Source organism: Paroedura picta, chromosome 6 (assembly GCF_049243985.1).
Source record: "Paroedura picta isolate Pp20150507F chromosome 6, Ppicta_v3.0, whole genome shotgun sequence".
Taxonomy (NCBI): domain Eukaryota; kingdom Metazoa; phylum Chordata; class Lepidosauria; order Squamata; family Gekkonidae; genus Paroedura; species Paroedura picta.
Window position 1 is genome coordinate 10,219,167 of NC_135374.1, and position 15,472 is coordinate 10,234,638.

The 15,472-nt window shown below is 46.6% G+C and overlaps 1 long non-coding RNA gene across 1 annotated transcript; it reads left to right on the forward strand.

Moving 5' to 3' along the window:
* Nucleotides 1–3,416: 3,416 nt before the first annotated feature.
* Nucleotides 3,417–14,849, forward strand: LOC143839416 (uncharacterized). The gene is made up of 4 exons (XR_013231701.1): nt 3,417–3,634; nt 10,021–10,069; nt 14,626–14,674; nt 14,800–14,849. It is a non-coding gene; the product is annotated as an uncharacterized LOC143839416 (long non-coding RNA).
* Nucleotides 14,850–15,472: the final 623 nt, after the last annotated feature.

A 15,472-nucleotide genomic window follows, 5' to 3' on the forward strand; every position in this document is an offset into this window, starting at 1 on the left:
GTCAGTATGTCACTGATTTATTTTTTTTTCTTTCTAAGGCACAGTATACAGTTACTTAATTACAGACTACATTTCTGATCATTTGTGATAAATGTAGGTACCCAGAGTGGTACTTACCAGAATACTGATATATAAAGGCTTTACTATACGCTATACCCTTGTGCTCAGACAAGTACATAAGCTTTGTTTTCAGTGGGCTTAGGCTAGAGTAACTGGCATTACATATCAAGAAAAGGAGGCTGAGAGGGGACATGATAGCCCTCTTTAAGAATCTGAAAGGTTGTCACTTGGAGGAGGGCAGGATGCTGTTTCCGTTGGCTGCAGAGGAAAGGACGTGCAGTAATGGGTTTAAACTACATTTATTTATTTATTTTATTTATATATCGCCCTCCCCGGCCCGCTATTTTCTGAAAGTGAGAGTAAAGACCTCGGATCCGGTTTCCTGTTGACTTTGATTTGGTCTGCGACAGGATATACAGAGGAAAAAGTTTTGAAAATTTCATAACCAGAACTTTATTGGACTGCCATACAGTTGATTCTTCTCTTCGGAGGTAACTGAAGAAATTCTGCTGTTAAAACTGGTATCCAGACGGCCGAGGTCTGTTCTCTTTCAGAAAATGTCTCTTTTGGTGGGTTGACTCCCTGGTCCTTTTCCCTGCGGAAGACCCTCCCCTTCCCAACCCAGGCCTTTCCCAGCGCCCCCCCCCCAATCCTCCACACATTATACAATAGACAACAGCACACAATAAAGACACAGGACGATTGTAATAAGGTTAAATTTACATTATTTTATTGGGCTAGTTTTAGATTTGTTTTAGGCCCACCTTTTAAGTCATTGGCTAGTTGCCACTCAATCCGGGGCCCCTGACCAATGAGGACAGTGCAGAGAAGGCGAAAAACCTGAGTCCGGGCCAACGTGGGCAGGATCCCAGGAAAAAATTCCTTCTCGGCTCCAATCTGGGCAGCCAGCTCTCCGCCTGCACTATCATCTTAAACCCTGGGCAGAGGGCAGGCTGAAAGGGTGGCCTTTTATAGGGGTGGCCTGGGTGGGCAGGGGGTATTGTGAGGTCAGAGAGGTGGCTTGGCTGCATTGTGACTCAGGAGATGGGTGGGGCAGCCCTCTGACCTCATGTCTCAGTTTGAGATCCTTGATAAGCATTTTTTCAAAAGTACATAAATATGAATTAATTTACGTAATTATTTGTGCTGCATTTTTTCCCCAACTGGACCCAAATGGCTTCTGTTGTTCTCCATTCAATCCTCACAACAGGGATAAGCTTTGTGTGCATGCCCTCTTCATTAGATAGGTAAAACAGAATATCCGCATAGTTTGTGTTTGTGTGTGTGTGTGTGTGTGTGGGGGGGGGGGGTGTTAATTGCCAGGAAGGGCTAGCTAGAGGCAAGATGTGATCACACCATTATTTATGCATCTGGACTCTAGCTAGCCCTTCCTGGCAATTAACACCCACCCCAAACACACAGAAACACACAAACCTACACACAAACACACTCTCTCTCTCTACCTATATGAGGATATTCTGTTTTACCGTAGCTGATGAAATAGACATGCACACAAAATCACAGCCCTTGAATAACATTCTGTTGGTCTTGAAGTCGGTCCTGGACTCAAACTTTGTTCTGCTGCTTCAGACCAACCCAGCTACCAGCCTGGATCGTTATTCAATAAAGTTTATTTAACTATACCTGTTGGTCTGCTGTCTGTCTCTTGTGACTCGGACGCCAATGTCTTCTTGAGTGAGGGGGGGGGGGCTTCACTGCAATGCTAAATAGGAACCAGGGGGGTCCAGCAGCTCCATTTCCTGTTGGGTTCGATCTCAATCCCAAAATCTTCCCGTAAAGTTTGTAAAGAACTGAAAGAATGGAGAGAGTGGGAAATGACCCATTTCCCCCCTGGGTCTATAGATGCTGAGAAAAGGCATACCCTCGACTTCCCATTGAAGTAAACTAGATAGTAAAGAGTTAACTGAGGCCTGATTAGGGAGAGGGGAGGGAAGCTCCACCCCTCAATTTATTCTTTGTCCTGGCTTTCATCTTCCCATGTGTGTTGGACCCAGGTAGCAAAGAAAGAAGTTCTGTTCTGCAGCTCCTGGGAGTACATAGATTTATTAATTACAAAACCCATTCAAGAAAATAGGGCATTGGATCATCCCTCCCATGGACAATGCAGTGTGGAAAATGGCAAAGAGCGAGGCCTGATCCCATGCTGTCATGCTCAGGAGAAGCGCCCCACCCAGCACTTTCACTGGAGAGGGCAGGCTAAGGGCCAGTGGTCTGAACTGGAGGCCAGAAGGAATTTCTGCCTGCACCCCACACTGGCCCTGGTGGGCCTTCTCTGCATCGCCCTCACTGTGAAAGGTCTTACCCACCCATGACGCTCTCTCTGGGGTAGCCTCAGGTCAGTGAATCCAAGCGGGCCTTTGGAGGTCTCCTGTTGAAATGTAGGTGAACGTAGAACATTAATCTACATTTCCTATTCATCTGGGGAAGAGGGTGAGATGAGGGTGAGTCCTCAGGCACATCAACAGAAGCCAGAGGAGGCTGGAAACATTGTCCCATGTACTTAGGCCCAGATGAGAACATGAGGGTGTTTTAGGGCTGCCCATTTGGAAGATCAATATAGATAAATGGATTAGCTGCATATACATGCTTCAGCATGCCCAATTAGGCTTTAATAACCCCCCCCCCCCAATTCCGCATGGAATCGTACCGCTACCGAGGAGGTCCCTGGGCTGTCCAGGTGAGCACCCTCAGCCGGCGCACAGCAAGGGGAAGCGCAGAAATACATGTTCCATTTTCTTGCTGCTGGATCCAATGGGATATGTGTCAGGACTGGGCCGTCTGGAAGTGGGAAAACTTGGGTCGATCCCAGTCCGACATTCCCCACTCTTGCTCCCCCCCCCACCCTCGAGGATCACTTCTGTCATCTACCCTTTCAAAATGATCAACCGCATAATGCGATTCCAATATGACGAAATAGCAGCACCTTTCCAGCTTTCTCTTTCTCCTTTAGGATTCCCCTTTGTACTAAATTTTAGTGAGATCGGGGACAGTCTGTGTGTTTGAGTGTGTGGGAAATGGCGTAATAAAACAGCCCAAGTTTTTGTATTACCTCCTTTGGATGGTTATAGTTTTGCATTTTTATGTGAGGGGGTTTTTATTTTAAAGCCTTTGGACTTAGAGGGGGCTGATCCAATGCGACAGAATGGTGCTGGAAGATGATTGGGAGTTTTCACCACGTGACGCTCATTGACCAGTGGGGAGAAAAAGATTTGTCACAAACCACAGAACTTCAGAACTAGACGTTGCACTAAATCACCAGGGCTCAGAACATGGCAACGATAATAGAAAGAGAATCTTCGGGGTCCTTCTGAAAAGACACTCAGAACACAGCCAGTCCCAGGAAACCATGCCCAGGAACAGAGGGAACGAGAAAGCCCAAACTGGAACGTCTAGATATGCGAGGCTGCTTCCTCAAAGGTCCTAGTTGTTGCTGCAGCTGCTCTGGAGTTTCTCCCTGGCCTGGGCCTGCAAAGGAGTCTGCAGTTTTCCCTCAGCCAAGCTTTGGGGCTTCTCTCGGCTGCTGCAGACCAGACGGACTGGCTCTAGAAAGAAGGTAGGGGAAGTTCTAAGATTCTCCCTGGCTGTTCGGCCCTCCACAGACCTACAAAGGAGTGAGCCGTTTTCCTTCAGTCAACCTGAGTCCTTGGCCAGGTGTTTTGGGCGGTGACTGAAAGGCTCCAGCTGAGTTTCCAGAAACTGAATCCCACGAAGATGGAGGTCCGGTGGCTGGGGAGGAAGGACCAGAAGAGGAAGCAAGACGACCCTGCCTGGATGGAGTGCGAGCTTCATCCACTGTCAGGAAAGTGGGAGTGAATATCGTTGCCTCCCTTACTCTGATCTCTAGAGGAGAGCGGCCAGCATCTTTCCATCTATGCCAAGTGAAGCTACTGGAGCCCTACATGGCCCCAGAACACCAGACCTCAGCAATCCATGCCACAATCACCTCCAGGATGGTCTCTTGTAACTCTCTGTCAAAGCCTTGCAACCACACGCCTTTGTGTGTATTCATTTTATTATCCGTCATGTGTCACCTTCCCTGCTGAATGCTGAAGTAGAGTTCGCTGAGGGTTCAGGCGGGCAGTTAGAGCCACAAATCCATTAGGTACTCGGGTGCCCCTTGTCTCCCTGACCTGGGAACACTGGCCATTCGGATAATTTTCATGCTTATGAAGAACTGGGTGGGATTGAAGGTGGTTAGAATTGCAGTACGGATGATTAATTTGTCATTATTTCATGATTCAGGGGGTTGGGAGGGAGCCACTGATTTCTGAAAATGAGATCTCCACTGCAAACATGAGCCAATGGCCTATTGATACCTTAAATTCATTATGATCATATTCTTTTGGGGTGTATATTTGATAAATCCATTTAATTTGTATAACACATTTATTAATGCAGTATTGTTTCTCTTTGTAGAATATTCAACTGCGGTGAAAGGATATTGAGATACAACAGAGAGATTGAGGTATGTTTAAAATGGTGGGCACAAACATTCAAGGTCAGAATCCCACTGTGGATTATTAATCTGTCAGTATTCGGAGATTGGGAGTGAGCCACTGATGAAGGCTCCTGATCTCTGAAAAAGAGAATGAAGACCTGGGACCTGGTTTCCGGTTGACTTGATTTGTTCTGAGACAGTCTAAACACAGGAAATGTTCTGAAAATTTCATAACCAGAACTTTATTGGACTGCCATACAGTGGATTCTTCTCTTCGGTGGTAACTGAAGAAATTCTGCTGTTAAAACTGGTATCCAGACGACCGAGGTCTGTTCTCTTTCAGAAAATGTCTCTTTTGGTGGGTTGACTCCCTGATCCTTTTCCCTGCGGAAGACCCTCCCCTTCCCAACCCATGCCTTTCCCAGCGCCCCCCCCCCTCAATCCTCCACACATTATACAATAGACAACAACACACAATAAAGAAAGACACAGGACCACTGTAATAAGCTTAAATTTATGCTATTTTATTGGGCTAGTTTTAGATTTGTTTTAGGCCCACCTTTTAAGTCATTGGCTAGTTGCCACTCAATTCGGGGCCCCTGACCAATGAGGACAGTGCAGAGAAGGCGAAAAACCTGAGTCCGGGCCAACGTGGGCAGGATCCCAGTAAAAAATTCCTTCTCGGCTCCAATTTGGGCAGCCAGCTCTCCGCCTGCACTATCATCTTAAACCCTGGGCAGAGGGGAGGCTGAAAGGGTGGCCTTTTATAGGGGTGGCCGATGGCCTGGGGGAGGGGGTATTGTGAGGTCGGGGAGGGCGCTTGGCTGTATTGTGACTCAGGAGATGGGCGGGGCAGCCCTCTGACCTCATGTCCAGGTTTCAGATCCTTGCTAAGTTTTTTTAAAATATCAAAATATGAATTAATTGATGTAATTCTTTTGTGCCCCACCTTTCCCCCAATGGGGACCCAAAACGGCTTTCGATGTTCTCCTCTCCTAGCTTCAATCCTCACAACAACCCTGTGAGGTTGAGAGAGTGTGAATTGCTCAAGGTCACCCAGAGAGCTTCTCTGTCAGAGAGAACAGCGAATATTTATCCAGAGGAGGTGTCCGTACACAGAGAACAATTCCATGGCTTTGTCAATAAAGAACCATCGTTCCACAAGCATCCTTCAGAGGAGTTGAACCCAAGGCCATCACGGAAGGTTGCATGACAATTGAATAAACCAATAAAAATAAAAATGAAATAAATCTCTGGGCCTTCTATGTCCTGGTAGAAGCCAGACTGACTGAGGGGTCCAGCTTTTTCAGCTAATAATATCTGGGCAAATTAAACAACTGCGCATGCTCAAGGGCCATCGGCTCCCTAGGCCAAAGTCCTGAAGTGTATAATGAAAATATTAAAACAAAACAATACATGAGGGTGGACATTTTCCTTTCCCCTTTGGTCTCTTCTCTGGAAATGGGGGACCCTTGAGCTAGAGGTGCTCCATTCCCCATCACTCTAAATATACCAGGCCCTTCGATGGACAAAACACACGTTGTGCTCTGCACACGTTCTAAAAGGGTGAGCTGAAATACAGAAAGGTTGACCAGCTTGGCCACTTGAATCCTATGGAATATATTCTCCATTCCAGAGGCTGGTGGGAACCCTCTTGGTGACCATGCAGGGGGAAAGACAAGAACATCCTAGGGGAAAAGAGGGGCATAGAGGGCAGCCAACCTGCTCATTTCTTTCCCCTCCCCCTCCCATTCTGGTCAGACTTCTTATGTCTGATACAGAGGCTTGCAAACCACCAGGTGGCACCTGAAGAATTTTGGCTATTCTCACAGATCTCCAGATGTCCAAGATCCCAGGACCTTCGGGGAGGGCGGTATATACATTGAATAAATAAATAAATAAAAATAAATTAGGGCAGTCCTGTTGATAGATCACAGGATCACTGCTGGATCCTCACTTAGAACTTGCCCTAGTAGTAATTCTCCAGACCACATCAAATAAATGAGATAATTCAAAATATTTTCAGAGAATGATAGAATCCTATTTGGTAGGTACTTCCTGGGTCATCTAGTCCAACCTCCTGCACTATGCAGGACCCTATGGCAGATCCCCTGTAACCTGCCACTCCCTTGAGCCTTCTGTTAGATTCAGCCTCTGTTTAGAAATGACCAAAGATGGAGAACCCACCTCCTCCCAAGAAAGCCTGTTCCACTGAGAAACTGCTCTGTCAGGAGCTTCTTCCGGGTGTTTAGACGGAATTTCTTTAACTTGATTTCATCCTGTTGCTTCTGGTCTGTCCCTCAGGGATAAGGGGGGACATCTCTGCTCCATCCTCTCTATGGCAGTCTTTTAAATACTTGAAGATGGTTGTCAGATCCCCTCTCAGTCATCGAGGAATGTTGCCAAAGGAAACGAACACTTTTCGGAGGGTGAATCCACTTTTCCTGATTTCCCTTTAAACGCTAAACGCTACAACGAATTGTTTTTCGCGGGACTGTTTCAGGAGTGTTGCAGATTGTGTACGACGTCCTGCAGAACAGCAAATTAGTAGCTTTTACAATTTGCAAGCCTTCTGCTACATTAAAGTCGTGCGGAATGGACCTCAGCATCAGAATTCCACTATGGATTATGAATTTGTCAATATTCAGAGAGAGATAGGGAGTGAGCCTCTTCTGTCCCACAGCTCAAGTCGCTGCAGAGCTACTTCCAGAAAGTGTTCAACTCAAACCAAAGTTTTAGATCACTTTAATTAGGCATCTCTTACACAATTCAAAAGTTCTTCTGAGGGAAAAGTGAATCTTCATAAGTTCGGTTAGGTGAATAAGAGTGAGGCATCCATCTGCTGGGGATGGCTGAAGACTAACAAAGAGTTTGGGAAGAAAGAGGAAGGGGTATTTTCCCGCCTTGGCTGTTACCAGGAAATTGGGCTTAAGGTCCAATCACATTTGAGGAACACAGGAAAGAGCAATCTTACTACAATACCCAGCATCCTTTCTCTTAAAACGACAGGGGAGAATATCTCCTGTTTCTCAGAACTCCAGCCAATAGTTGTCTGGCTGGACAAAACAGAGCCACTGATGAAGGCCCCCTAATTTCTGAAAGTGAGAGTAAAGACCTCGGATCCGGTTTCCTGTTGACTTTGATTGGGTCTGCGACAGGATATACAGAGGAAAAAGCTTTGAAAATGTTACAACCATAACTTTATTGGACTGCCCTACAGTTGATTCTTCTCTTCGGTGGTAACTGAAGAAATTCTGCTGTTAAAACTGGTATCCAGACGACCGAGGTCTGTTCTCTTTCAGAAAACGTCTCTTTTGGTGGGTTGACTCCCTGGTCCTTTTCCCTGCGGAAGACCCTCCCCTTCCCAACCCATGCCTTTCCCAGCGCCCCCCCTCCATCCTCCACACATTATAAAATAGACAACAGCACACAATAAATAAAGACCCAGGACCACTGTAGTAAGCTTAAATTTATGTTATTTTATTGGGCTAGTTTTAGATTTGTTTTAGGCCCACCTTTTAAGTCATTGGCTAGTTGCCACTCAATCCGGGGCCCCTGACCAATGAGGACAGTGCAGAGAAGGCGAAAAACCTGAGTCCGGGCCAACGTGGGCAGGATCCCAGTAAAAAATTCCTTCTCGGCTCCAATTTGGGCAGCCAGCTCTCCGCCTGCACTATCATCTTAAACCCTGGGCAGAGGGGAGGCTGAAAGGGTGGCCATTTATAGGGGTGGCCTGGGTGGGCAGGGGGTATTGTGAGGTCGGGGAGGGGCCTTGGCTGCATTGTGACTCAGGAGATGGGCGGGGCAGCCCTGTGACCTCATGTGCAGGTTTCAGATCCTTGCTAAATTTTTTTTAATATCAAAATATGAATTAATTGATGTAATTCTTTTGTGCCCCACCTTTCCCCCAATGGGGACCCAAAATGGCTTTCGATGTTCTCCTCTCCTTGCTTCAATCCTCACAACAACCCTGTGAGGCTGAGAGAGTGTGAATTGCTCCAGGTCCCCCAGAGAGCTTCTCTGTCGGAGAGAACAGCGAATATATATCCAGAAGCATCCTTCAGAGGAGCTGAACCCAATGCCATCACGGAGGGTTGCATGAAAATGGAATAAACAAATAAAAAAAATCTCTGGGCCTTCTATGTCCTGCTAGAAGCCAGACTGACTGAGGGGTCCAGCTTTTTCAGCTAATAACATCTGGGCAAATTAAACAACTGCGCATGCTCAGGGGCCAACGGCTCCCTAGGCCAAAGTCCTGAAGTGTTTAATGAAAATATAAAAAAAAAAATGACATAGGATACATGAGGGTGGACAGTTTCCTTTCCCCTTTGGTCTCTTCTTTCGAAATTGGGGACCCCTGAGCTAGAGGTGCTTCTTTCCCCATCACGCTAAATGGCCCAGGCCCTTCGGTGGGACAAAACACACATTGTGCTATGTACAAATTATAAAAGGGTGAGGTGAAATACGGAAAGGTTGACCAACTTGGGCACTTGAGTCTCATAGAATCTATTCTGTGTTCCAGAGGCAAGTGGGAACCCTGTTTCATCCCCTTGCTTCTGGTCTGTCCTGTCGGGGCAAGAGGGGACATCTCTGCTCCATCTTCTCTATGGCAGCCTTTTAAATCCTTGAAGATGGTTGTCAGATCCCCTCTCAGTCGTCTGGGAATGTGGTGAAAGGAAACACTTTCTATGAACACTTAACGCACCAGGTGGACTTAACAAGATCTGGGATCTTTTCTTTTTTTAATAACAATCATGTATTTTCAGGCACACCTTCATGGGATGTGTCCCCTTTCAGGGACATTTGACTACAGACACCTGTGATGCTCCTGCTCTGTCAAGTGGCACTCTTGATTTGGAAATAGGCAAACGTGAGCCAGGGGCCGATTGATACCTGAAGGTCATTTTGATCGTATTTGTCAGGATCACATGATCTCTGCCTTGAATTGTGCTTCACCTGGGTGACTCCATCTTTTCCAAATGTGTGTTTTATATGTAACAACCCTGAACTGTCTGTGTTATAATTTAGCTTGGGAAATTACTGGGTGAGACTCTGTTATCTCCAGGAGGAGAACTGTCCACCATCCAAGGCCGAGGTGCCTCCGTTTTCACTCCTGGAGCAGAGCCCAGACTGGCACCTGTGGGAGGGGGTTTCTTCTCCCTGGGAAAACGTATGGGTTTGGGTGGGAAAGATCACCAGTAATTAATCCAGAAGTGTTGTGGTCAGTCTGTTAGCCCTGACAATATTATTTAGGGGTGCATATTTGATAAGCCCGTTTTCTTTGTAGGAGGCTATTGATATAGTATTGTCTCACTTAGTACAAAATTCAACTGCTGTGAAAGGATATTTAGATACAACATGAGATCTCCACTGCAAATGTGAGCCAATTGTCTATTGATACCTTAAATTCATTATGATCATATTGTTTTGGGGTGTATATTTGATAAGCCCGTTTAATTTGTATGACGCATTTATTAATATAGTATTGTTTCTCTTTGTAGAAAATTCAACTGCGGTGAAAGGATATTTAGATACAACAGAGAGATTGAGGTATGTTTAAACTGGGGGGTACAAATATTCAAGGTCAGAATATGGATTATTAATTTGTCAATATTCGGAGATTGGGAGTGAGCCACTGATGAAGGTTCCTGATTTCTGAAAATGACCTCGGACCTGGTTTCCGGTTGACTCTGATTAGATCTGTGACAGTCTAAACAAAGGGGAAAGTTTTGAAAATATCATAACCAGACCTTTATTGGACTGCCATACAGTTGATTCTTCTCTTCGGTGGTAACTGAAGAAATTCTGCTGTTAAAACTGGTATCCAAACGGCTGAGGTCTGTTCTCTTTCAGAAAATGTCTCTTTTGGTGGGTTGACTCCCTGGTCCTTTTCCCTGCGGAAGACCCTCCCCTTCCCAACCCATGCCTTTCCCAGCGGCCCCCCTCCATCCTTCACACATTATAAAATAGACAGCAGCACACAATAAAGAAAGACACAGGACCACTGTAATAAGCTTAAATTTATGTTATTTTATTGGGCTAGTTTTAGATTTGTTTTAGGCCCACCTTTTAAGTCATTGGCTAGTTGCCACTCAATCCGGGGCCCCTGACCAATGAGGACAGTGCAGAGAAGGCGAAAAACCTGAGTCCGGGCCAACGTGGGCAGGATCCCAGTAAAAAATTCCTTCTCGGCTCCAATTTGGGCAGCCAGCTCTCCGCCTGCACTATCGTCTTAAACCCTGGGCAGAGGGGAGGCTGAAAGGGTGGCCTTTTATAGGGGTGGCCTGGGTGGGCAGGGGGTATTGTGAGGTTGGGGAGGGGGCTTGGCTGCATTGTGACTCAGGAGATGGGGGGGGGCAGCCCTCTGACCTCATGTCTCAGTTTGAGATCCTTGATAAGCATTTTTTCAAAAGTACATAAATATGAATTAATTTACGTAATTATTTGTGCTGCATTTTTTCCCCAACTGGACCCAAATGGCTTCTGTTGTTCTCCATTCAATCCTCACAACAGGGATAAGCTTTGTGTGCATGCCCTCTTCATTAGATACGGTAAAACAGAATATCCGCATAGTTTGTGTGTGTGTGTGGGGGGGGGGTGTTAATTGCCAGGAAGGGCTAGCTAGAGTCAAGATGTGATCACACCATTATTTATGCATCTGGACTCTAGCTAGCCCTTCCTGGCAATTAACACCCACCCCACACACACAGAAACACACAAACCTACACACAAACACACACTCTCTCTCTACCTATATGAGGATATTCTGTTTTACTGTATCTGATGAAGTGGGCATGCACACAAAATCGCAGCCCTTGAATAAAATTCTGTTGGTCTTGAAGTCACTCCTGGGTTCAAACTTTGTTCTGCTGCTTCAGACCAACCCAGCTACCAGCCTGGATCGTTATTCAATAAAGTTTATTTAACTACACCTGTTGGTCTGCTGTCTGTCTCTTGTGACTCGGAAGCCAATGTCTTCTTGAGTGAGGGGGGGGGGCTTCACTGCAATCCTAAATAGGAACCAGGGGGTTCCAGCAGCTCCATTTCCTTGTGGGTTCGATCTCAATCCCAAAATCTTCCTGTGAAGTTTGTAAAGAACCGAAAGAATGGAGAGAGTGGGAAATGACCCATTTCCCCCCTGGGTCTATAGATGCTGAGAAAAGGCATACCCTCGACTTCCCATTGAAGTAAAATAGATAGTAAAGAGTTAACTGAGGCCTGATTAGGGAGAGGGGAGGGAAGCTCCACCCCTCCATTTATTCTTTCTCCTGGCTTTCATCTTCCTATGTTTGTTGGAGCTAGGTAGCAAAGATAGAAGTTCTGTTCTGCAGCTCCTGGGAGTACATAGAATTATTAATTACAAAACCCATTCAAGAAAATGGGGCATTGGATCATCCCTCCCATGGACAATGCAGTGTGGAAAATGGCAAAGAGCGAGGCCTGATCCCATGCTGTCATGCTCAGGAAAAGCGCCCCACCCGCCACTTTCACTGGAGAGGGCAGGCTAAGGGCCAGTGGTCTGAACTGGAGGCCAGAAGGAATTTCTGCCTGCACCCCACCCTGGCCCTGGTGGGCCTTCTCTGCATCGCCCTCACTGTGAAAGGTCTTACCCACCCATGACGTTCTCTCTGGGTTAGCCTCAGGTCCCGTGAATCCAAGCGGGCCTTTGGAGGTCTCCTGTTGAAATGTAGGTGAACGTAGAACATTAATCTACATTTCCTGTTCATCTGGGGAAGAGGGTGAGATACAGAGTCCTCAGGCACATCAACAGAAGCCAGAGGAGGCTGGAAACAGTGTCCCATGTACTTAGGCCCAGATGAGACCATGAGGGCGTTTTAGGGCTGCCCATTTGGAAGATCAATATAGATAAATGGATTACCTGCATATACATGACTGCTTCAGCTTGCCCAATTAGGCTGTAATAACCATTTGTTTGCGGACAATCCCCCCCCCCCCAATGCCGCATGGAATCGTACCGCTACCGAGGAGGTCCCTGGGCTGTCCAGGCGAGCACCCTCAGCCGGCGCACAGCAAGCGGAAGCGCAGAAATACCTGTTCCATTTTTTTGCTACCGGATCCAATGGGATATGTGTCAGGACTGGGCCGTCAGGAAGTGGGAAAACTTGGGCCCATCCCAGTCCGACCTCCCCCACTCTTGCTCCGCCCGCCCCCCTCGAGGATCCCTTCTGTCATCTACCCTTGCAAAATGATCAACCGCATAATGGATTCCAATATGACGAAATAGCAGCACCTTTCCAGCTTTTTCTTTTTTCCTTTAGGATTCTACTTCATACCAGGTTTTACTGAGATCGGGGACAGTCTGTGTGTTTGAGTGTGTGGGAAATGGCGTAATAAAACAGCCCAAGTTTTTGTATTACCTCCTTTGGATTGTTATAGTTTTGCATTATAATATTAGGAGGGGTTTATTTTAAAGCAGAGGGGGCTGATCCAATGCGACAGAATGGTGCTGGAAGGTGATTGGGAGTTTTCACCACGTGACGCTCATTGACCAGTGGGGAGAAAAAGATTTATCACAAACCACAGAACTTCAGAACTAGACGTTGCACTAAATCACCAGGGCTCTGAACATGGCAACGATAATAGAAAGAGAATCTTCAGGGCCCTTCTGGAAGGACACTCAGAACACAGCCAGTCCCAGGAAACCATGCCCAGGAACAGAGGGAGAGAGAAAGTCCAAACTGGAACCTCTAGATATGCAAGGCTGCTTCCTCAATGGTCCTTGCTGTTGCTGCTGCTGCTCTGGAGTTTCTCCCTGGCCTGGGCCTGCAAAGGAGTCTGCAGTTTTCCCTCAGCCAAGCTTTGGGGCTTCTCTCGGCTGCTGCAGACCAGACGGACTGGCTCTAGAAAGAAGGTAGGGGAAGTTCTAAGATTCTCCCTGGCTGATTCTCCCTCCACAGACCTACAAAGGAGTGAGCAGTTTTCCTTCAGTCAACCTGAGTCCTTGGCCAGGTGTTTTGGGCGGTGACTGAAAGGCTCCAGCTGAGTTTAAGGAAACTGAATCCCACGAAGATGGAGGTCCTGTGGCTGGGGAGGAAGGCCAAGAAGAGGAAGCAAGACGACCCAGCCTGGATGGGGTGCGAGCTTCATCCACTGTTGGGAACGTCCTAGTGAATATCTTCGCCTCCCTTACTCTGGAGACACAGGTCACTAGAGGAGAGCGGCCAGCATCTTTCCACCTATGCCAAGTGAAGCTACTGGAGCCCCAAATGGCCGCAGAACACCAGACCTCAGCAATCCATGCAACAATCACCTCCAGGATGGTCTCTTGTAACTCTCGGTGAAAGCCCTGCAACCACACGCCTTTGCCATATCGCTCACATTCTTTTTATTCTTATGTAGCTGTGATTTCATCTTATTATCCGTCATGTGTCACCTTCCCTGTTGAATGTTGAAGTAGAGTTCCCTGAGGGTTCAGGTGGGCAGTTAGAGCCACAAATCCATTAGGTACTCGGGTGCCCCTTGTCTTGATCTACTAGCAATAAAGCTTTCTATTAATCCAGAAGTGTTGTGGTTAGTCTGTCAGCCTTGACAGTATTATTTAGGGGTGCATATTTGATAAGCGAGCCTCTTGTGGCGCACAGTGGTAAGGCAGCCGCCTGAAAGCTTTGCTCATGAGGTTGGGAGTTCGATCCCAGCAGCCGGCTCAAGGTTGACTCAGCCTTCCATCCTTCCGAAGTCGGTAAAATGAGTACCCAGCTTGCTGGGGGGTAAACGGTCATGACTGGGGAAGGCACTGGCAAACCACCCCGTATTGAGTCTGCCATGAAAACGCTAGAGGGCGTCACCCCAAGGGTCAGACATGACTCGGTGCTTGCACAGGGGATACCTTTACCTTTACCTTTTATTTGATAAGCCCGTTTTCTTTGTAGGAGGCCTTTATTGATATAGTATTGTCTCACTTAGTACAAAATTCAACTGCGGTGAAAGGATATTTAGATACAACATGAGATCTCCACTGCAAAGTGAGCCAATGGCCTATTGATACCTTAAATTCATTGTGATCATATTGTATTGGGGTGTATATTTGATAAACCTGTTTAATTTGTATGATGCATTTATTAATATAGTATTGTTTCTCTTTGTAGAAAATTCAACTGCGGTGAAAGGATATTTAGATACAACAGAGAGATTGAGGTACGTTTAAACTGGGGGGTACAAATATTCAAGGTCAAAATCCCACTATGGATTATTAATTTGTCAATATTCGGAGAGAGATTGGGAGTGAGCCACTGATGAAAGCTCCTGATTTCTGAAAATAGGAGTAAAGACCTGGGACCTGGTTTCCGGTTGACTTGTATTTGGTCTGCGACAGGATACACAGAGGAAAACGTTTTGAAAATTTCATAACCAGAACATTATTGAACGGCCCTACAGTTGATTCTTCTCTTCGGTGGTAACGGAAGAAATTCTGCTGTTAAAACTGGTATCCAGACGACCGAGGTCTGTTCTCTTTCAGAAAATGTCTCTTTTGGTGGGTTGACTTACGCATACCTGCCTTTGTAGTAGAATCCAGTAGCGTTTCATTTGTTTCCCACAGGTTTTCGGTATCGCAAAAATCGCTAGAAAGGAAGCAATATTTTTTGTGCTTGGTCCCGCCCCTGGCCGTCAATCAAACGAACAGCCAATGGGCGGTTGTTATCCTGCTCCCGAAAAGCCCCTTTCCCTTTAAGAACAGGTTTTTTAAAAAAAAAGAAAAACACACGTTGCCATGAATATAACTTGATTCCTCCTAACGTCGAGACCCATCCAGATGGCGTGTGAGCTGGCGAGTCATCGTTACCACGCTCCCCCGAGTGAAAAAAAATCTCCCCCCCGCACTGGCGCGATTTTCCGCCAAAAATAAAGGGAACTTGCAACCGAGGCTGTGTTGTGCTTTCCCACGTTCCCACGTTTGCAGTGGAGATCCGTAAAGTCATCCTCTCAAAGACTGAC